At 37.9% G+C, this 22,801-nt stretch overlaps 1 pseudogene; it reads right to left on the reverse strand.

Annotated features, from left to right (window-relative positions):
• Positions 1-20,789: 20,789 nt before the first annotated feature.
• On the reverse strand, positions 20,790-22,006 carry LOC123793562 (acyl-CoA (8-3)-desaturase pseudogene; annotated as a pseudogene).
• Between the last annotated feature and the right edge of the window lie 795 nt (positions 22,007-22,801).

A 22,801-nucleotide genomic window follows, 5' to 3' on the forward strand; every position in this document is an offset into this window, starting at 1 on the left:
GGGATTTCTACCAAACATTCAAAGAAGAATTAATACCTATTCTTCTGAAACTGTTCCAAAAAAATTGACATGGAAGGAAAACTTCCAGACTCATTCTATGAGGCCAGCATTACCTTGGTTTCAAAACCAGACAAAGACCACACTAAAAAAGGAGAATAACAGACAAATAACCCTGATGAACATGGATGCAAAAAAAATCTCAAGATATTAGCTAATCGAATCCAACAGTACATTAAAAGGATTATTTACCGCGACCAAGTGGGATTTATTCCTCTGGGCTTTAGGGGTGGTTCAATATCTGCAAAACAATGAACATGATACATCTCATTATTAAAAGAAAGGGTAAGAACCATATGATCCTCTCAACAGAAGAAGCATTAGAGAAAATACAGCATCCTTTCTTCCTAAAAGCCTTCAAGAAAATAGGGATGGAAGGAACATATGTCAACATCATAAAGGCCATACACAAAAGACCCACAGTTTATATTATCCTCAATGGGGAAAAACTGAGAGCTTTCCCCCTAAGGGAACAAGACAGGGATGTCCATTCTCACCACTGTTGTTTAACATAGTACTGGAAGCCCTAGCTTTAGCAGTGAAACAACAAAAAGGAATAGATGACATCTAAATCATCAAGGAAGTCAAACTTTTACTCTTCACAGACAACATGATACTCTATGTAGAAAACCCAAAAGACTCCACTAAAAAATTGCTAGAACTGATTCATGAATTCAGCAAAGTTGCAGGATACAAAATCAACATACAGAAGTCTGTTGCATTTCTATGTACCAGTAATGAAGCAGCAGAAAGAGAAATCAAGGAATTAATTCCATTTACAATTGCACCTAAAACCATAAGATATCTAAGAATAAACTTAACCAAAGAGGTAAAAGATCTGTAGGCTGAAGATTATAGAACACTGATGAAAGAAATTGAAAAAGACACACAAAGAAATGGGAAAACATCCCATGCTCATGGATTTGAAGAACAAATATTGTTAAAATGTCTATACTACCCAAAAGCAAACTACACATTCAGTGCAATCCCTATCCAAGAACACCAGCATTTTTTCACAGAGCTAGAATGAACAATCCTAAAATTTGTATGGAACCAAGAAGACCCCAAATACCCAAAGTAATGTTGAAAAAAAAAAAAAAAAAGCAAAGTGGGAGGCATCACAATCCCAGACTTCAAGCTGCATTACAAAGCTGTTATTGTCAAGACAGTGTGGTACTGGCACAAAAACAGACACATAGATCAATGGAACAGAATAGAGAACCCAGAAATGGACCCACAACTATATGGGAACTAAACTTCAACAAAGCAGGAAAGAATGTCCAGTGGAAAAAAATAGTCTCTTCAACAAATGGTGTTGGGAAAATTGAACAGCCACATGAGAAGAATGAACCTGGACCACTTTCTTACACCATATACAATAACATATTCAAAAGGGATGAACAACCTAAATGTGAAACATTTTTCCTAAAGGAAAAAACAGGCAGCAACCTCTTTGACTTCAGCTGCAGCAACTTCTTACTAGATATGTCTCCAGAGGCAAGGGAAACAAAGCAAAAATGAACTATTGGGACTTCATCTAGATAAAATAGTGAAGGAAACAATCAACAAAACTAAAAGGCATCCTTTGGAGTGGGAGAAGATATTTGCAAATGACATATCAGATAAAGGACTAATATCCAGAATTTATAAAGAACTACTCAAACTCAACACCCCCCCAAAATAAATGAGCCATTAAGAAATGGGCAGAAGACATGTGCAGACATTTCTCCCAAGAAGGTATACAAATGGCTCACAGACACGTGAAAAAATGCTTAACATCACTTATCAGGGAAATACAAATCAAAATCACAATGAGATTTCACACCTGTCAGAATGGCTAAAATTAACAACTCAGAAAGCAACAGTTGTTGGTGAGGATGCAGAGAAATGAGAAATCTTTTGCACTCTTGGTGGGAATGCAAACTGGTACAGCTACTCTGGAAAATAGTATGGCAGTTCCTGAAAAAGTTAAAAATAGAACTATCCTATGACCCAGCAATTGCACCGCTAGGTATTTATCTAAAGGATACAAAAGTGCTGATTCAAAGGGGCACTCCTTTGCACCCTGATGTTTATAGTAGCACTATCCACAATAGCCCAAGTATGGAAAGAGCCCAAATGTCCATCGGCTGATGAATGGATAAAGAGGAGGCTGTGTATACACACACACACACACACACACACACACACACACACACACACACACAATGGAATATTACCCAGCCATCAAAAAAAGAGAAATCTTGCCATTTGCAATGACGTGGATGGAACTAGAGTGTATTAAGAGTGTATCTAATTAAATCAATCAGAGAAAGACCAATATCATATGATTTCATTCATATGTGGAATTTAAGAAACAAAACAGATGAACATAGGGGAAGGGAAGGAAAAATAAAATAAGATGAAAACAGAGGAAGAGGCAAACCATAAAAGACTCTATAGTTATGAGAACAAAATAAGAGTTACTGGAGGGGAGATGGGTGGGGGGATGGGCTAAATAGGTGAAAGGTATTGAAGAGGGCACTTGTTGGGATGAGCACTGGGTATTATATGTCAGTGATGAATCAACAATTCTACTCCTGAAATCAATACTACACTATACGTTAACTAACTTGAAATAAAATAAATAAAAATGATCATATTATAATATTGTTTTAGATCTAATCAGATTACTTATTGAAGACGAGAGTAAAATTCCACACTTTCAGTCTCAAACCCTGTAAGGGTTGGTTTTGGTAGAGAACTTGCTTTTGCAAGGAAATGAAATTTTTAGTTGACGATACATTTGATGTGAATCATCTGTCTGATATGATTGTCATGGAGGCTACTACGATTTTAACTAAATTTATAGAAATGTAGTTCAGAGAATAATGGAGACATGGCCATTCTCTTTTCTGGGTGTCAAGCCAGATTTTCCTGATTGCTTCTAGCCTAACTGCTACAGTTTGGGAAGAACATGTACGAGTTGAGAACATTCAAAGAGAATGACCAGGAAGGAGATGGTACCATGCCATAGAAGAGCTGTAGGGGACATTGAAGATATTTAATTTGAAGAAATGAAGTGTGTGTGTGTGTGTGCGTGTGTGTGTGTGTGTGTGTGTGTATTTTGTGAGGTGAATCTGAAATAGGTATATTGGCAGATCTGCATTCTATTTTTTAGTTACAACGGGTAGAGTTAGGATTAAAGAGTGTGTTCTAAATGAGAAATACTTTGTTTAATCAAACTAGGAGAAGTTTCTGAAGAGCATAAATAAAAATTTTAATGAATCATTAAAAGATCCGTGTGATGATTTTTTCATGTTTTTGTCTTGATTTACAACTCCAGAAGCTGGTCACTTTCATAAGTTTGTCTGGAATTAAGGTAATCTTTTTACTGGATAATAGTCAAAGTGCAGTTATGGCTTTGAAAAGTCAGGCTCCCAACTTGAACTGTGATACAGAGAAGAGTCCACATTTCTACTCAGATTTTTGCCATGAAAATAGAACTTTTAATTAATATAATCAATAATTGATAGTAATATAAACTTCTAAAAAATGCAAGATTTAAAGATATGAACACTCGTTGAAAATTAATAAGAAAACCTCACATTTTGTTTGTCTCCTTATTTGTCTCATGCTGCTTCTGTTCAGACTTACGTAATACAACTCATTCTGGAAGTGTCTTAATTTTAGGTCCTATTTTTCCAGGAAGTATAGCTAGCAGGTGCTTTCCAATTATAGTCACAAAAGCCTTACTCTTCTAGAATATTGGCTGGCAGAGACAAGGTCTTCTCAGGTATTTTATTATTCCTGATCAGCTGCTGGAAGCTTTTTGTTCTCTTCCTGCAAACTCTTTTTCCTTTGATACAATAGAAAGAGGAAGAAACAGTTGCATAGATTATTCTTCTGTGTGAATCCTCTTATGATTTTTATCATCACAATCACTAGATTCCCTGCGGTTTCATTTCAATGTTCTTTTACCATAGTTAGTGTGTTATTGCTAATTTAAAAATAAAGATATGGCTTACTCATTAAACACTGCTCTGCTGGTTCTGTTAGCAATGGTCCTAAAAGGTTTCCAGATCATTTACAAACCTGAATCTGCTTCAATCTGCTTTCAGTTACAGTCCAAGCTTATTATTAATACATTTTAAAGCATATTTAAACATAATATCATTTGGATTTTAGAAACAGAAATGTAAAATAAATTTGAAAATAGAAGCCTGCAGCTTTGCAGTCATGTAGACTGACTACCTAAATGATTTGCTGATGTTTTCACTTTTAAAATACACTTTACTAAGATGGTGGATTAAGAGGACCCTAAACTCACCTCATCCCATGGATACAACTAGATAACATTTACATCAGCGTATATAACGCAGAAGATGACCCAAAGACTGGCAGAACAAACTCCACAACTAAAGGTAGAGAAGCGGCCCATTGGAAAGGGTAAGAAGGGCAGAGATAGTGTGGGGAGGGAAATGGACAGGGGCCCAGAGGTGTGGGGCAGGAAGCCAAGGTTGGGTGAAGGAGCTGTAGATGTGGAAAAGGGCAAGGAACAGACAATCACAATGGGGAAGATGAATCTCCATAGTATTTGGCTTTGAAAACTATAGGGGCCAATTTCATGAGTTCCTACAACCAGCGGGATGTAAAGCCTGGAATCTTAAAAAGAGGATGCCTTGACTTTGGAAGACCCCAAGGGCAATACGAAGCTGAGTCCCTGGCCTTAAAGAGACAGCAGGATAAATAGCCCTTTGAGTTTCATTGAAGAAGCAGCAGTTTAAAAAACTCCCAGGGCACAAACGAGGGACAGTTATTTATACATGTCAGAGCATGTCCTGGAGGGGCAAGTTTTACAGAAGGATTTCTCCCAGGAACAAAGGAGCTTGCGGGTGCCTGCTCCTTTCCCTAGTCCTCAGCATAAACACATTAAACACAGGGTCACCTCTGGAACCAGGGTGGTGCCCACATTTTCTGTCTAACTTGCTGACACCAAGCCCTGCCCACATGTACTTCTGTGGATCTGCCCTTCTAAGTCACATTAGCCTCAGTCCAGGCACTGTGGGTCCTCTCCCCCAGAAGATCAGTGCAAACCTTGCCAATATCAAATCTCCTGACCCATGTGTTTTATGGGGCCTTGGTTCTGGCAGCAGTGGCAGCAGCAGGTACTCTGAAGTCTCAGGTGCACCTTGTTAAAAGTGTGCACCCTGCCCATGCAGCCCTGTTATGGTGGCAGGTCTCATTTTGCAAGCAGATCAGTGGGTACCTTGTGAAAACAGCATGCCCCACCCTGGCCAGGAACCAAACACGGCCCACAACAGGGAAAGAGAGCCTCTGCAGATGACATGACTGAAGGAAAAAGTGACCAGGACACAACAGCTGGGTGCACACAACATACATATGATGCACTTTTGAACTGCCTGTTCTGGTGAACAGGGGACATTGCACTGCAGGGCACTACAGGCCCTCTTCTTCAAAAGGCCACTACTTTTAAGAGCAGGAGACAGAGCTGACTTCCCTAACACAGAGAAAGACACAGAGAATTAGACAAAATGAAGAGACAGAGGAATATGCCCCATATGAAAGAACAGGACAAAACAACAGCAAGAGAACTAAATGAAACAGAGATAAATAATATGCCAGGTAGAGAATTTAAAGTAATGTTCATAAAGATACTCACTGGACCTGAGAAAAGAGATCAGTGAGATTCTTAAAAAAGAGATAGAAAACACAAAAAAGAAAAATTCAGAGATATAGAACACAATAAATGAAATTAAAAATACTTAGATGGAATAAATAGCAGGCTAGAGGAAGCAGAGGAAAAATAGTGATTTGGAAGACAGAGTAATGGAAAGTGATCAAGCTGAGCAGGAAAGAGGAAACAAGTATACAAAATGAGAATAGGCTTAGGATACTCAGCAACTCCATAAAGTATAATAACATTCACATTATAGTGATCCCAGAAGAAGAAGAGAGAGAAAAAGGGACAAAAATTTATTTGAAGAAATAATAACTGAAAACTTCCCTAATCTGGGGAAGGAAACAGAAATCCAGATCCAGGAAGCATAAGAAACCCCAACAAAATCAACCCAGGGAGGTCGACACAAAGACACATAGCAATTAAAATGGCAAAAAGTAGTGATAAAAAAATTTTAAAAGTAGCAAGTGAAAAGAAGACAGTCACATACATGGGAAACTCCATTAGCCTATCAGTAGATTTTTCAGCAGAAAATGTGTAGGCCAGATGTAAGTGACATAATATATTCAACGTGCTAAAAGGAAAAAATCTATAGCCAAGAATACTCTATCCAGCAAGGCTATCATTCAGAATAGAGGGAGAGATGGAAGTTTCCCAAACAAAAGCTGAAGAAGTTCATGCCATGAACCCATCCTTACAAGAAATGTTAAAGGGGACTTTTCGAATGGAAAGGAAAGACCAAAAATAGGAGGAAGAAAAATAGGAAGCACAAAAGCTGTAAAAATAAGCATATCTGTAAAGTCAGTAAAGGGACTCACAAAATCAAAGGATGTAAAGTATGACACCATATGCCGAAAATATGGAGGGGAGGAGAAGTAAAGGATGGGCTCAAACTTAAGCTCCATCAGCTTACTATAGACTGCTATGTGCAGAAGATGTTATATACAAACCAAATGGCAATCATAAATTAAAAACCAGTAATAGATATGTAAAAAATAAAGAGAAAGGAATCCAACTATATCATTAAAGAAAGCCAGCAAATCTTGAGAAAAGAGAGCAAGAGAAGAAAGGATCAGAGAACTACAAAAACAGCAAAGTAAATAACAAAATGGCAATAAATACATACTTATCAATAGTTACTTGAATGTAAATGGACTAAACAATCAAGATATAAGGTGACAGAATGTATTAAAAAACAAGACTCATCTATATACTCCCTGAAAGAGACTTATTTGGGACCTAAAGACACCTGCAGATTGAGTGTGAGGGGACTGAGAAGTATTTATCATGCAAATGGATGTGAAAAGAAAAGTGGAGGTAGCAATACTTATTTTGGACAAAATAGAATTTAAAACAAACACTGTAACAAGAGACAAAGAAGGACACTACATAACAATAAAGGGTACAATCCAACAAGAAGATATAACAATTGTAAATACTTATGCCCCCAACATGGGACTAACCAAATACATAAAACAGTTAAAAGCAAACATAAAGAAACTAATTGATAGTAATACAATAATAGTAGGGGATTTTAACACCCCTCTTACATCAGTGGACAGATCATCCAAACAGAAAATCAATGAATAAACAGTGGCTTTCAATGACACATTAGACCAGATGGATTTAACAGATATATTTAGAACATTCCACCATAAGACAGCAGAATATACATTCTTTTCAAGTGCACATGAAACATTCTCCAGAATAGATCACACATTAGGCCACAAAACAATCCTCAACAAATTCAAAAAATCAAAGTCATACCATGCATCTTTTTGGACCACAACACTGAAAACTAGAAATCAACTACAAGAAATAATCCAGAAAGAGCACAAATACATGGAAGTTAAACAACATGTTACTAAACAATGAATGGGCCAACCAGGAAATCAGAGAATAAATCGCAAAATACATGAGAAAAATAAAAATGAAAAAGCGATTGAAACCATTGGGATGCAGCAAATGCAATTCTAAGAGGGAAGTTTAGAGCAATACAGGCCTACTTCAAGAAGAACAATCTCAAATAAACAACCTAACCTTATACCTAAAGGATGTAGAAAAAGAAGAACAAACAAAACCTAAAACCAGCAGAAAAAAGGAAATAATAAAGATTAGAGCAGAAATAAACGATACAGAACCTAAAACTAAAAAACAAAAACAAAAAACCAAAAAACCCAAGACAATAGAACACATCAATAAAATGAAGAGCTGGATCTTTGAAAAGATCAACAAAATTGATAAACCTTTATCCAGACTCATTAAAAAAATAGGACTCAAACAAAATTACAAATGACAGAGGAGAAATACCAATTGACACCACTGAAATACAAAGGATTTTAAGAGAACATAATGAAAAATTATATGCCAACAAATTGGAGCACCTAGAAGAAATGATGAATTCCTAGAAACATATAACCTACCAAAGTTGAAGCAGGAAGAAATAGGAAATTTGAAGAAACAGATAACCAGAAATGAAATTGAATCAGTAATCAAGGAACTCCCAGCAAACCAAAGTTCAGGACCAGATGGCTTCCTTCACAGGTGAATTCTACCACACATTTAAAGAAGAGTTAATACCTGTTCTTCTTAAACCTCTCCAAAAAATAGAAGAGGAAGGTAAATTTCCAAATGCATTCTATGAAGCCAGCATTACCCTAATACTAAATTCAGATAAAGACACCAGAAAAAAAGAACTACAGGCCACTATCTCTGATGAACATAGATGCAAAAATCCTCAACAAAATATTGGCAAACTGAATCCTATAATGCACTAAAATCATCGTTCACCATGATCAAATGGGATTTATTCCCAGATGCGAGGGTGGTTCAGTATTTACAAATCAATCCTTGTGATACATCACACAACAAGAGCAAGAATAAACACCATATGATCATTTCAATAGATGCAGAAAATTCATTTGACAAAGGATATCCATTCATGATAAAAACTCTCAACAAAGTCGGTTTAAAGGGAACATATCTCACCATAATGGAGGCCTTATATGAAAAACCCACAGTAACATCATACTCAGTGTAAAAAACCTCAGAGCTTTTCTCCTAAGGTCAGGAACAAGACAAGGATGTCCACTCTCACCACTATTATTCAACATAGTACTGGAAGTCCTAGCCACAGCAATCAGACAACAAAAAGGGATAAAAGGCATCCAGATGGGTAAGGAAGAAGTAAAACTGTCACTATTTGCAGATGACATGATACTATATATAGAAACCCCCAAAGAATCCATCAAAAAACTGTGAGAACTGATAAATGAATTCAGTAAAGTTGCAGGATACATTATCAATGTACAGAAATCCATAGCATTTCTATACACCAATAATGCAGCAGAAAGAGAAATTAAGAAAACAATCCCATTTACAATTGCACCCAAAATAATTAGATACCTAGGAATAAACTTAACCAAAGAGGTGAAAGACCTGTGCTTTAAAAAGTAGAAAACACTGATGAAAGAAATTGAAGTCGACACAAAGAGATGAAAAGACATTCCATGCTCATGAATTGAAAGAACAAATATTGCTAAAATGTCTATACTACCCAAAGCAATCTACACATTTAAGGTAATCCCTGCAAAACCAACAGCATTTTTGACAGAACTAAAAGAAACAATTCTAAAATTTTATGGAACTACAATAGACCCAGAATAACCAAAGCAATCTTGAAAAAGAAAAACAAAACGAGGTATCACAATTTCAGACTTCAAGTTGTATTATGAGACAGTAGTGATCAAAACAGTGCGGTACTGGCACAAAAATAGACACATAGATCAATGGAACAGAATAGAAAGCCCAGAAATAAATCCACAAGTATATGGTCAATTAATCTTTCATAAAAGAGGCAAAAATATGCAAAGGGAAAAGATAATCTGTTCAACAAATGGTGTTGGGAAAATTGAACAGCTACACACAAAACAATGTAACTGGACCATATACAATAATAAATTCAAAATGCATTCAATACCTAAATGTGAGATCTGAAACCATAAAAATCCTAGAAGAGAGCACAGGCAGTAATTTCTCTGACATGGGCCATAGCAACATCTTTCTAGATATGTCTCTTGAGGCAAGGGAAACAAAAGCAAAAATAAACTATTGGGACTACATCAAAATAAAAAGCTTTGATATGGCAAAGGAAGCAACAAAACTAAAAGACAACCTACAGAATTGGAGAAGATATGACATGTCTGATAAAGGGTTAGTACCCAAAATACAAAAAACTTATGCAACTCAACACTAAAAATTAATCCCGTTAAAAATGGGCGAAGGTATGAAGACATTTCTCCAAAGAAGACATCCCGATGGACAACAGAACAATGAAAAGATGCTCGACATCACGGATCATTAGGGAGATGTAAATCAAAACTACAATGGCTAAAGTAAAAAACTCAAGAAACAACAAATGTCGGTAAGGATGCAGAGAAAAAGGAACCCTTGCTCATTTTTGGTAGGAATTCAAACTAGCACAGTCACTATTTAAGACAGTTGGAAATTCCTCAAAAAATTAAAAATAAACTACCCTGTGATCCAGTAATTGCATTACTGGGTATTTACCCAAAGAATGTGAGAATACTAATTTGAAGGGATGTATGCACTGCTATGATTATTGCAGCATTACCTACAGTAGCTGGACTGTGGAAGCAGCCCATGTCCATCAACAGAGGGATGAATAAAGAAGAAGTGGTGTATATATACAATGGAATATTATTCAGCCATGAAAAAACAAAATCTTGCCATTTGCAGCGACACGGATCGATCTAGAGAGTAGAATGCTAAGTGAAATAAGTCCACCAGAGAAAGACAAGTACCATATGATTTCACTCATATGTGGATTTTAAGAAACAAAACAGCAAAAAAAGGAAAAAAGAGGCAAATGGAAAGACAGATTCCCCGCCCTGCCCCAAACAGACTCTTAACTATAGAGACCAGAGGGCTACCAGAGGGGAGGTGGGTGAGGGATGGGTGAAATAAGTGAAGGGGATTAAGAGTACACTTCTCTTGATGAGCACAGAATAATATATGGAACTGTTGAATCACTATATTGTATACCTGAAACTAATATAACATTGTATCTTAACTATGCTGGAGTTAAAATAAAAAATACATTTAGTCTGGATGTGTTGGCTTGGTTTGTGAGGTGTATAACTGAGTGTTAAATTCCTTAGGGAGCTCGGTCCCCATGGAGTTTATATGCAAGTTAAGAAAGAGGCAGGTGCTTATACAACTGACGTTAAGATATTCATGAAATAGAATTGATATTCTTTAAATTTATCTTTGTTATACTGATTCACTGAAATCTTCTAAATTCTCCATTCCTTTGGAAACATGCTAACTACGGTCAGGATATGCTGAGTGCCCACAACTAGTAGATGATTCTTTACCAGGCCTCTATTCTTCTTCCTACACCAGTTGAGTTATTTTCTTGCCAAGAATGAGTTTTTGGTTCCCCAGGATATTTATGATAATTGTACATATTTTTGTAATTGCGTATGATAAGTAAATACTATAGAAACTAATGATATTGAGTGTGACTAAAAAAGGTATTGTTTCTATAAAGACTAAGTTGAATACTTTAGAAAGATGATAAAGGTAAATAAAAAATAACCCTATTGAATTATGTGTGGGCAAGACAACTACAAAAGTTTGGGGAAGATTTTCAATTTCCAAAGCATTTGCATGCACATTGATTATTGTAGTAGTGTTTAGATTTTCACTCTATTTCAATAAAATGCATAGTGGGAGTCATGGGTTATTGCAAGAAATATACTTTAGGATTTTAATACCAGATTCATACCTAAAGAAAAGGCCATGGTACTGAAACTAGTAACATTGGGTGTCAAATATACTTCAATGGAAAAAAGAGAGAAGGCCTTGGTTCTATATTAATATATTGGCAAATGTATACATGTTTTTAGGCAAAAAAAAGTAAGATATGTCTGTTTTTGATTCCTTTTTTAAACTAACTTTTAAAATTTTCTTAGTTACTAGTAACTTTGCCCATACGTGCTAAGAGGACTTTTAGAATGATGAGTAACAAGAACAAACTGAAGATAATTGTTTTGGTTCAAAAATTGCCAGAGTCATGAAATGAGAAGTCAGAGCATGAGAAAAATTCTTTGGAATAGAGTTTATTCCTATTAATTGGGAGGGTGATAGGCTACTGGTAAGGCTTTGGTTTATATTTTTCAGTCTTTGCATAAAAATAATCTCATGTGGCTCTGAAAGGGACTTCTTCAACAGGACAACAACTGTTCACTCCATAGGAATGTAGACCCTTTAAGTTTTAAATGGAGTGACATGGATGGTGATTGATTCTTCCTGAACATAAATCTGGGATTTATTCTTAGATCATTAACTCCTCAATGACAGACTCTTTCTTGATGTTGCTGCAATGGCAAGAGTGCTAAACTGGGAGTCAGGAGAATTCTAAATTTCAACATTATTGGCTTGACTGTCTCAATGTAGCAACTGTCAGTGGGACAAAATGGTAACAACTTCCCGTCCTATGTGACAGTCTTGTTTTGGGATCAAGTGAGACAATGCAATGGGCACTGCTGTGCAAGAAGGAAAGCCCTATGTACAAGTGACAGGCATTATCTGCTGTGGCTGGAACACAGTAGATATTTAATGACTTTTGTCCAAACACAGACTGCAGAGAGAATGTTTTTTTGCTGTGTTCTGTTGACAGATATTACATGAATTGCAGAGTCCTCTTAGGGGATTTGAACATTAATTCATCCATAGCTGACTTTTCCATTTCAGCCCAGTGGGGCATGTTAGTGATCTCTCTATAGCCAAGAGGAAGAAAAATACTCAGAGTGTCAACACTGCATAAGGAAATCTGCTGTCTGTTGTCTCTGTGTGAAATTTTTACCTTGCCTTCTCATATGCCAACTGAAGTCTAAGAGTACTTCTCATCTTATTTATTGATGACTTTGTCAAAACTATCTAAAAGAGCTTCAATAATCACACTGGTTTCTAAAACGGGTAAACTTATCCGTTGTAACTGGAAGGATGATTAGTTTCATTATAAAAGATAGTAGAAAACGTGTTATCTGGTATGGTAAATACTCTTTTCTCTGGAGGCAGACATTGAATTTTTCTTTAGGTCTCTTTAATTTTTTTCCTTTGGCTTTATCTTTGATAAATAGTGAAATTCTGGGGTACATAAATATATTTATTGGACTATGCCTCTCTCCTCTTCAGGCACATCCTGCCCAATTCCTTAGCATGTAAACTCATTCTTACCAAAAAGGTCAATTGAAATGAGAATATTAATTTATTTAGGGGTGATGTGTTTCAGGGCACACTACCCCAAAATGAGGCACCTTGGCATCTTCCTTTTTGCAAAGAGAAGGAATTTGAGAAATGGCATGTGCAAGGAGGACTTTCTGACCTTTCCCTGAAGCAGGTAATAGGACCCTCCTGTGAGAGATGCCTTCTCTATACCAGGATGAATCCTTATCTCTGAAGATAAAGGGGCACAGAGAGCAAGCAGAAGGAACAGGCTTTGCTCAGTTTCCCCATTTGCTACACTTAGCTCATACTCTTTGTCTATCCCACCTTTCCACGACCTTCCAGTCTTCATCAAACCCAGCACAAAAACACCAAAGCTTAACTATTCTCTTCAGGTCTTCATTTCCTTATGAAGGCTCTCATGTAATGTAGAACTTATATTAAATTTGTATGCTTTTCTCCTATTAATCTGTCTTTTGTTACAGGAGTCCCAGTCAAGAACTTAGAAGAGTAGAAGAAAAATATATTTTTCCTCCCCTACAGAGGGATGTATGTTGATGTTGCTTTCGTAAAAATACAACTGTGTACTACTGCTCAGTATCACAAAAATGTAGACTAATACTATTATTATTATTATTATTATTATTATTATTATGGATTTTTAGGTTCCACCTAAAACCAAAATTCAACTGTCATTCATTGAAGCTTGCAGTGCTCCAGGCTCTAGAGCCTAAAAAGATGATCTCATTTAACCCCTCTATCAACCCTGAAAAGCAGATATTTTGTATAGTAAGGAAACAGACTTAGTGGAGTGAAATGACTTGTTTAAAGTCAAAGAAATTTTAGGAGGATGAATACAGATTTGAATCCAAAACTCTGAATCCTAAGAATAGGCTCTTGACCCAGTGGTTTCAATCCTGGTTGCACAAGAGAATCACCTGGATTTTAGGAACATTCCCTCTTTTGGGTAACACATCTTAAAATTATTAATTGAATTTGGACGTCGAGGGCACATGATTCCACTGTGCAGTCAGGGTTAAAATACAGGTTAATCAATATCTTTGGTTCCCTAAAATCTAATGACAGAGCAGATACAAAATCTGGTTCATTTTTTCTTCTTTACTGTGTTGTTTCATGTAAGTATGGAGAGAGCTGTAGCTAATGCTTCTGCCTGATTCCCACATGCAGGCTAAGCCTTAGCAAGAGCTTGTCAGCAAACAGCACAGGTAGAACATTGGCAAAGAAATCCATTGAATAAGATGGTAACGATTGTGTTGTTTGATCTTATGTATTAGGCTACATATGTTCCCTAAACAGAAATTCAAGTAGATCAGAGGTTAGTGTGAGATTCTATCATTTTTCTAGGCAAGGATTGATTAAAAAATAATGTTGTGAAGTCAACTGGTCATTACCTTAACTTAGACTAAATCTTGTTTAAAACATTTAGGTTGAAAGAAACGAATCTACATTTCTTGGTAAACTTTTATGGAGCTCCATCCCAGCAGCTTTAGAGCTCAGCATATCCATTTAATCTACAAAATTATCCGGATAAGGAATGTTCAAATTTGCCTATCTTCAATATTCTCAAGGTACTTGTTCAACTGATATATTAAAATACTTATATTGTTTTAGCCTCTACTAATGCATATGTCAGTGTGGAATATGAAATTTTATTCTGATTTTCATCTGGAATGAATGCTTCATCTAAACACATGAGAAATACAGGCTAACAGAAATTTTTGCTTTTGCTGCTATGTGTTCATGTATTCTGGCAGGTTGATCTCTCTGTACCTACCTATGAATTCAGTGTGCTTCTGGTTTGGCCTTTATGTTGCCTGGGGTAGGGAATAAAGAGTGTAAGTATGTATAAATATGTATTAGTATGTGAGTATGCTCTTCTCCCTTGACATCCATATTTTCACCATGATTCTAATGCCGCTTCCCTAATGCCAGAATCCCATGCCTTGATTCACGCGTTTCTATTCCTCTTGGTCCCAGAACCCTGAGACGAATTGGAAACCCACTATCACTCTTGGCTCCCTGCTTGATTATTTTTACAGACTTTGGATGTCTGTAAGAATTTTTCCCCATCTCCATTTCTAAACTTTTAAACTAGATTCATAGTTTTCATGTCTCTTGGATTTCACTACCCTCAAGAACTATCATTCATGTCTTTCTCCCCATCCACTACCCACTTATTAACTAGATTCGCAGACATGGTGTCTCTTGGCCACCCAAAACTGATCCACTATGGAAACAAGTTTTCTGATAACTGTCAACTTTGGCATCATTGTTTTTGTTTGTTTGATTTTGTTTTTGTTTTTGTTTCCGTTGTTGATCAAGTTTTCGAACCTGATATGACATATGTTTATTTTATTTATTGATTTTTAAAGATTTTATTTATTTATTTGAGAGAGAGAGAGAGAGAAAGAGAGAGAGAGAGAGAGAGAAAGAGCACACAAGCAAGGGAAGGGGCAGAGGGAGACGCAGACTCCCTGCAGAGCAGGGAGCCCTACTCAGGACTCCATCCCAAGACCCTGGGATCATGACCTGAGCCAAAGGCAGACGCTTAACTGACTGAGCCACCCAGGCACCTGACATATGTTTATGATGTATGTTAAATCATAATTTTTGGCTTCTACTTATATAATACAAGGGAAGTACTTGGATTTCTAACAGCAACAAAGTTAATATGGATTTTTAAATTAGAAATTCTTGATTATTTTGTGATTTCCTTGTAATCTAATGTAATTAATTTTTTTCATTACATTTCATAGTTCAAAAAACAGGAGACCAAAAGCAAAAAGGAAAAGAATATTAAAAGTGAAATAACATGATGTAAAAGATGTATAAAGCTTAATCAAAGCATTTTAATTAACAGTGACTTTAGAAGCCTAATTTTAGCCTTCTCCTTTATATTTGACAAAACCTCGTTGGCCTGGTCACAGGTAAAGTGTAATAAAAATATTACAGGTGCTTATTTAGTAATTCATACACAAATATGTAAAAACGTAACAAAAAGCTCAAGCTTTTCTCTGTAGTTTCCCACTTTTTAAAAAAGTAAATTTATCCCAATTGTCTGTAATATCTATTCTTTCAGACTATTCCTTGACCCCACTAAGGGAATTGAGATGGTGGTTTTTTGGTTTTTTGTGTTTTTTTTTTTTTTTTTGTAGAAGGTATTGTGAAAAACAAAGTGATATAATATAAACTGACACTTTTTACTACCCAAGTTTTCCTTACTAATGGAATTTGGTTTCTATGTCCTGCTTTTCAGCACATTTTGTGTTTATAGCTTTTGGGGATTTGAAGGGTCCAGATAAATAATAGAGTAATATTTTCTATCATATTGTTCTCTTTTTCCCCACCTTTGTTCTGGGAAATTTCTACAACTTAATGAATTTGTTATTACTATTTTTATTTTGGCCAGGAGATGACTATTGTACTCTGATTTTTCAGCTTTTGTTTTAGAGGTACAATAATTTAATGAATATTTTTGCAAAAATTAATTTTAAAAACTTTTAAATAGTTAACATTTTTGCCTGCTTGTGCCCCACCCCAATGATTTTTCTTTTGTTGGTTTGCTTTGAACGATAGGGACTCAAAGTTCCCCTTTAGCTTGAGTAAACTTGAGACAGACTTCTTGCCTCCAGGCTTCTGACCTCCCCTTTTCTTTTTTTAAGAGCATTTAGAAAATTTGTAATTGAAAATTCTTTCTCTCTGCCCCTTTGTGATGTAAATAATTAAAGACTCTTGCCAGTTTTACAACCTAAGCCTTTCTCAAGAAACAGGGAACTATCTTTTGAATGTAATCATCAAGGAAGACAGTGTTCCTATCCCCTGGGCTGTAGGTGGATAGGAGCTTACCTTTGGGTGGGCAACTTGCCCCAAGTATTAAACGGCTTCCTGTCCTGAAGATATGAGAAGATATGATAAGTTCAATTAGCAAACACAGATAGCCTATGATCCTCCCAGCTCTGAAAAAAACTCCCTCATCCTTTATTTTAGTGGAGTTGAGTTCAGAACAAGTTCTGGCCTCTCTCCCCCATTGTAGTAGCCTTGAATAAAATCTTCCTTTGGTGCAATTTTTGCCTTGACACTTGTTTTTAGTTAGTCCACTGCCCTTTTTTAAATTTTCATTTTGTTTAAAAAATATATATAGCATAGTTAACATATGTGTTATATTATTTTCATGTATATATAAAATATAGTGATTCAGTAATTCTATACATTACTCCGTGCTCACGATGATCAATGTACTCTTAATCCCCTTCACGGGGCGTCTGGGTGGTTCAGTCAGTTAAGCCTCTGCCTTTGGCTCATGTCATGATCCTGGGGTCCGGGGATAGAGCCTCACGTCAGGGTCCTGGGATGGAGCCTCAGAGCGTCAGGGTCCCTGTTCAGCATGGAATCTGCTTCTCCCTCTCCCTCTGCCCTGTCCCCTGCTCTTACTCTTGCTCTCTTTCAGATAAATAAAATCTTAAAAAAAAAAATCCCCTTTATCTATTTCACCCCCCCCCCCAATCTGGTAACCATCAGTTTGTTGTCTATAGTTAAGAGTCTTATTTTTGGTTTGTCTCTTTTTTTCTTTATTTGTTTTGTTTCTTAAATTCCACATAAGAGTGAAATCATGTGGTATTTATTTTTCTCTGACTGACTTATAGCATTATAGCCTCTAGACCCATCCATGTTGTTGCAGATGGCAAGATTTCATTCTTGTTTATGGCTGGGTAATATTCCATTGTATATATACACCACATCTTCTTTATCCATTCATTTATTGATAGATACATGGGCTGATTCCATAGTTTGGCTATTGTTCTTAATGCTGTAATCAACATAGGCAGGCATATATCCCTTCACAGTAGTGTCTTCATATTCTTTGGGTAAATACCCAGTAGTGCAATTACTGGATCATATGGTAATTCCATTTTTAATTTTTTTCCACAGTGGCTGCACCAAGTCTATTGCTCTTGTAAAATAGCAGGTGAGATTGGTAGGAGGAGGAAGGGAGTAATGAAGGGGGGGTAAACAGAAGGGAAAATGAACCACGAGAGACTATGGACTCTGGGAAACAAACTGAGGGTTTTAGAGGGGAAGGGGTGGGGGGATGGGCTAGCCTGGTGATGGGTAGTAAGAAGGGCACGTATTGCATGGAACACCAGGTGTTATACGCAGACAACGAATCATGGAACATTGCATCAAAAACTAATGATGTACTGTATGGTGACTAACATCATAATAAAAAAATAGCTCTAAATGAGGTATAATTTATATACCATCAAAACTATCTACTTTAAGTGTGAAATTCAGTAGTTTTTAGGGCCATTCTATGTAAACAGGGCTTGTCAACTAGCAGGATTTATTTTTGGTTGAGCAGGTGGGAAGCCAGCGATGAAGCTGAGGACTCCAAGCACTTTTCTGTGATCATCTGTTGTGTATTTTGATCTGAGACCTTCAGATCTTGTTTTTGTTGCTATTGTTGTTTGTTTTATGCTCTTTATTTATTTATTATATTTTTTGTGTGTCTTTTTGGTTAAAATTAATGCATTTTTTAGCTTTACTTCATTGGGATGTGGTAGCAAAATTAGCACACACAAAAAGGATGCTGATATTGTGCCTACCACCAGGTGGTAGGAAGATGAAAATAGCAAAGATAAACATAGAAATCGGAATTTTTGAAAAAGGAAGTTCCAATGTTAGTTCGCCCGTAAACTATGTGACTAGAGGTGATTTTCCTCTCATCTGTCAATGTTCAGATTTGAGTTCAGTCATATCACCATTATAACACTGAGCCTTTTGTCAGTGGTGTGTCCTTTTGTAGCCATGTGAGGCCACATAGGTCTAGGCTGAGGAGACAAGGCCATAGTGGTTGAGGTGCTTTGAGGACCTTGATTTGGCTCAATAAGCCTCACTGGGTTTGCTCAGATTGGGCAGCCTGGGCCCGAATCAGATGGCTTGACAGTCTGGTGTATCACACCTAGACCTTAAGTAGCAGGGACTAGAGGGATGGGGAAGGAACAGCCCTTATTCTTGAGTGAGGAAGCCAATGGCAGCAGAAGACCTCAATAAAAAAATCTTAAAAAAAAAAAAAAAGAACACTCATCTCCCTGATTGTTTGCCATTCTTTCCTGAAATTAAATAGAATCTCTCCTAAGGCTCTGATTTTCCTTTTAGTTTGAAGTTCTCTCCTCCCAGTGTCCAAAATGCTCAATATGCTTAGACTAGATGCTGATGAACAGGCAAAGAAATAATCCCCTTGCCTGGCCTGAAAGGCTGTTGGTGTGGAAGGCAAGACTCCTGGGGCACATTCCTATGTTCACTCTCTAGAGATAGGTTAAACTGTTTTTATCTTTTAAAAATCAGGAGGTTAAAACTTTGTATTCCAGTATTAAACTGATAATGCTTTGTAAGAGGTTATCTTAAGTCCTACCTGGTCTCCAGCAGAGAAAGATATTTGATCAGAACTGAGAGAGTAAAATGCCTAACAACAGCCGTGATGGTCACAAACTTTTCTGTTTTCATCTATTTCTGGTTTGGAACTATGAAGTGATTATATGTAACCTACTGCTCCTGTTCCAAAGTGATGCTGTAACCTAATTTAGAAAATTTCTTACAGTCCTTAAATTCTTTATGACTAAGACGTGTTTCCTTCATGACCGGTAATTCAGTGTCTTCCAACTTGGTCACTTGTCCTTGCTATTTTATTAAACTTGGAACTATAGGTAGGGAACAAAGAGAAATTATTAGAAGCCCCCTTTTTTCTTCTAGGGGGGAGAAAGATCAAGTTGCCCCATGTGTTTACTTGCATGTGGAACAAGAATTGGTCCCCCTGTCCTGGAAATGTTTTGTTTGTTGGGTGGTGGTTAGAAGAGGTAAATCAAAAGCTGAAGGGATTTTTGATGACTAACAACTCTCTACCAGCTGTTTTGGCAGTACTTAGGACCTAATACTCCCTCACTACCCTAGATGGAATATGAGACCCAAATCAGTAGGGCCAGGGTCCTTCAGGGCCAAATGTCTCCAATACCACAGTCCTAGGCTTTGCCCCGCCTGCTTCTGAAAGTGGAAAATAGCTTCTTTGGGAGACTGAGGCAGATATAGGTCACACTGAGCCCTAGAGAGTGGGCTGAGCTCCTAGGCACTGCGTTATGCCAAGCCTAGATTTCTAATCTTGTTCAAAATCTTCCTCAGAATCTTGTTCAAAAGGTTCAGCTACTCTACTCCCACCAGCCAGCAAACCTCTAAGGTTTGCAAGTGAGGGCTGAGAAGGCACTGAGAAGTGGACCAGAGAGGGGCTCACCCCTTACCTGAGCGGAGTGGGATTTTGGTGCTATATCTTTTCCTGATTCTGGGCTTAGTAGAGCCTCCGTATTCATCTAAGAACCCCCTGATTCTCTCTTTCTAACCAACCATCTGCACCTGCCAAACTAGAAAAATGAAGCAGCAAACTCTTACATCCCTGCTGCAACAGCTCCTTCCTTCCTTGGGGAGGGGTGGAGCTTGCATATTCCACTCCCCCTAGCCCCCTTCTCCCCCACGCCCACTTTGGAGTCTTATATCTGTGCCTTGAAGACAAAGGGGAGGGGTTTGAGTCAGAATATTTATTTCCCCAAACCCACCCCCTCTGAATATTAGAATTGTGGTGGCATTTTCCCTCAAGAGCCCTCTGATTTGGCTCTATAGGCTCTTCTTCCAGAGGGGGGGGGATGTTGTTATTGGCAAAATAAGCATCTAGCCAGACTTCTTCAGTGAGCAGACAGTGTGGGTGAAGGCTGAGAGCAGGGGCTTGGACTAAAAACTATGCCATGATGGCACACAGGAGGGTGTGGGAAGCCACTTTGCGGTAACTGTGTCAAGGCATTGTTGGAAAAATGTGGTGCTCAATTTGGAAGTTAAGATGTCCACGAAGTTAGTCACTGAAGGCAGACATGTAGACATTTCATGTTGCTGGGAGCCAGCTGGAGCCCCAGTCCACATTCCAGTCATGATCATTGTACATGGGGATGTGGTTCTCTGTGTTACCCACACAAACCAGTTGTTTTCTAGGAACCTGACCATGAAGAAAAGACCAGGAAGCCTTTTGGTCCCAACAACATCACCTATGTGAGGAAGACACTGGCGTAGAATGTGATCATGCAGGTAAGTCCACCCAATTTTTCTGCTGGATAACAAAATAGAAAAAAATGCCAGTGGAAGTAGAGAGGCAACGAGGCTGGAGGCTGAGTTGGGAAGTATTTGTGCTGGTGTTGTAAGGCATGTGTCCCAAGCTGGTGTCCCAAGCTCCCCAGAGAGGATCTTCCCTGAGGCAAAGAAGAAAGGGTACATGTTGATATCTGGGTCTTTGCAGAAGCAGTTGGGGTCAAGGAGCTGGAGGTGCATATAGTCCTGCCACCTGCCAGGGGTTGCCTTCAGGTGGCTAATTGCAAAATGATGTAGCAGGTGGTTCCATGTAGAGGTGCTGAAGAATGACAAGGCCCAAAGTCACGCTGCAGCCAGCCAGCTTGAGCCTGAACTGTGTGAAACAGTGCGTACAGAGGAGGAAGGGCAGGAAGGAGCTTCCAAAGACCCAAAGAGTGAACCAGGCAGCTACATCCCACAACAGGATGTGGAGTGGGTACAGCAAGAGAAGACATGATTGGCCTTCATGAGCCCCTTCTGCTCTACCACGGTCTGCAGCTGCCGGAACTCATCTGTTCGCTCTTTATTCTTAGTAGGCTTAACACTGGGCTGCTCCCGAGACAGTTCTCCAAGCTAGAAGAGAGTTCATATACTTTCTCACGAGGACCTTGTTGATGTGTGGAAGGCTACAGAAGGATCTGTGGTGTCATGCCCTGCACTGTGGCTGATGGTGGGGATACTGCCCCAGAGTGCCTGGGGCTGAACACGCTAGTTTTTACACTCTCTGGTTGATCATAAGCCAATGTACCTGGAGTGCTGCGCCACCTTGTGCCAGGTGAAGTTGCGTGGGGTTGGCCCCTGGGCTAGGGTCTTGGTGGCCGCAGAGTTGGGGGCCATCTGCACCTGATGATGTTGTGCTCTGACAGGGGAGGGGTTGTCAGGCACACACTTGGGAACCTGTAGGGTAATGCACCTGTTTTTTTGTTTTGTTTTTAGATTAGCTTATACTCGCTGTGTTCCAAAGTGTTTTTAAAATCACTGTCCTTTTTGTTCTCTTGCCTGTATGTAGCTAGTTATTTTTATTCATTTGCTTGCTTGATTGCATTTTTTCAGGAATTTGGGACAATTGCATGTGTTTCCTGCCATCTTGAATTACAGTTCATTTGTCTTCTAAGTAAAAGTTCTCCCAAGGTGGTCAGTCTGATGGGAAACTCCTACAAAACTGGGACCCAAATGATACATACCCTCTTTCTGAGGGTGAAAAAGAAGAAAATCCGCTCACACTCCTGAGGACTATAGGAATTTAGCCTTGTATTTGAGAGTGGGGGGTGCAGAGGAAATGCCACTAAGTTGTAACATTAAGCCAGCATGAATTTGGAGGCTGCATTCATGTATTTTTATTGTCTATACAAATTCAAGCCATTAATTTATTAAATTGCATTGACTCTATGGTGCACTTTGGTTTTTGGATTTAAACATCTGTACAATCAAAATGCACCCTACTAGCAGCAGCACATTCTATTCAATGAAATATTGGAGTTTAAATTTTCCTGCCAGAAGCTACGGCAGATTCTCTCTGGAGTAACACAACTTCATTCTAGTCTCAAAGAATTCCCACAAATAATTTTTCAAGGAAGATGAGTAGCTCACTATAAACAATTACTAACCATATGAGTAACAAAGCAAACCATG

The sequence above is a fragment of the Ursus americanus genome, chromosome 13, assembly GCF_024610735.1.
Source record: "Ursus americanus isolate L20-20 chromosome 13, mUrsAme1.1.p, whole genome shotgun sequence".
Taxonomy (NCBI): Eukaryota; Metazoa; Chordata; class Mammalia; order Carnivora; family Ursidae; genus Ursus; species Ursus americanus.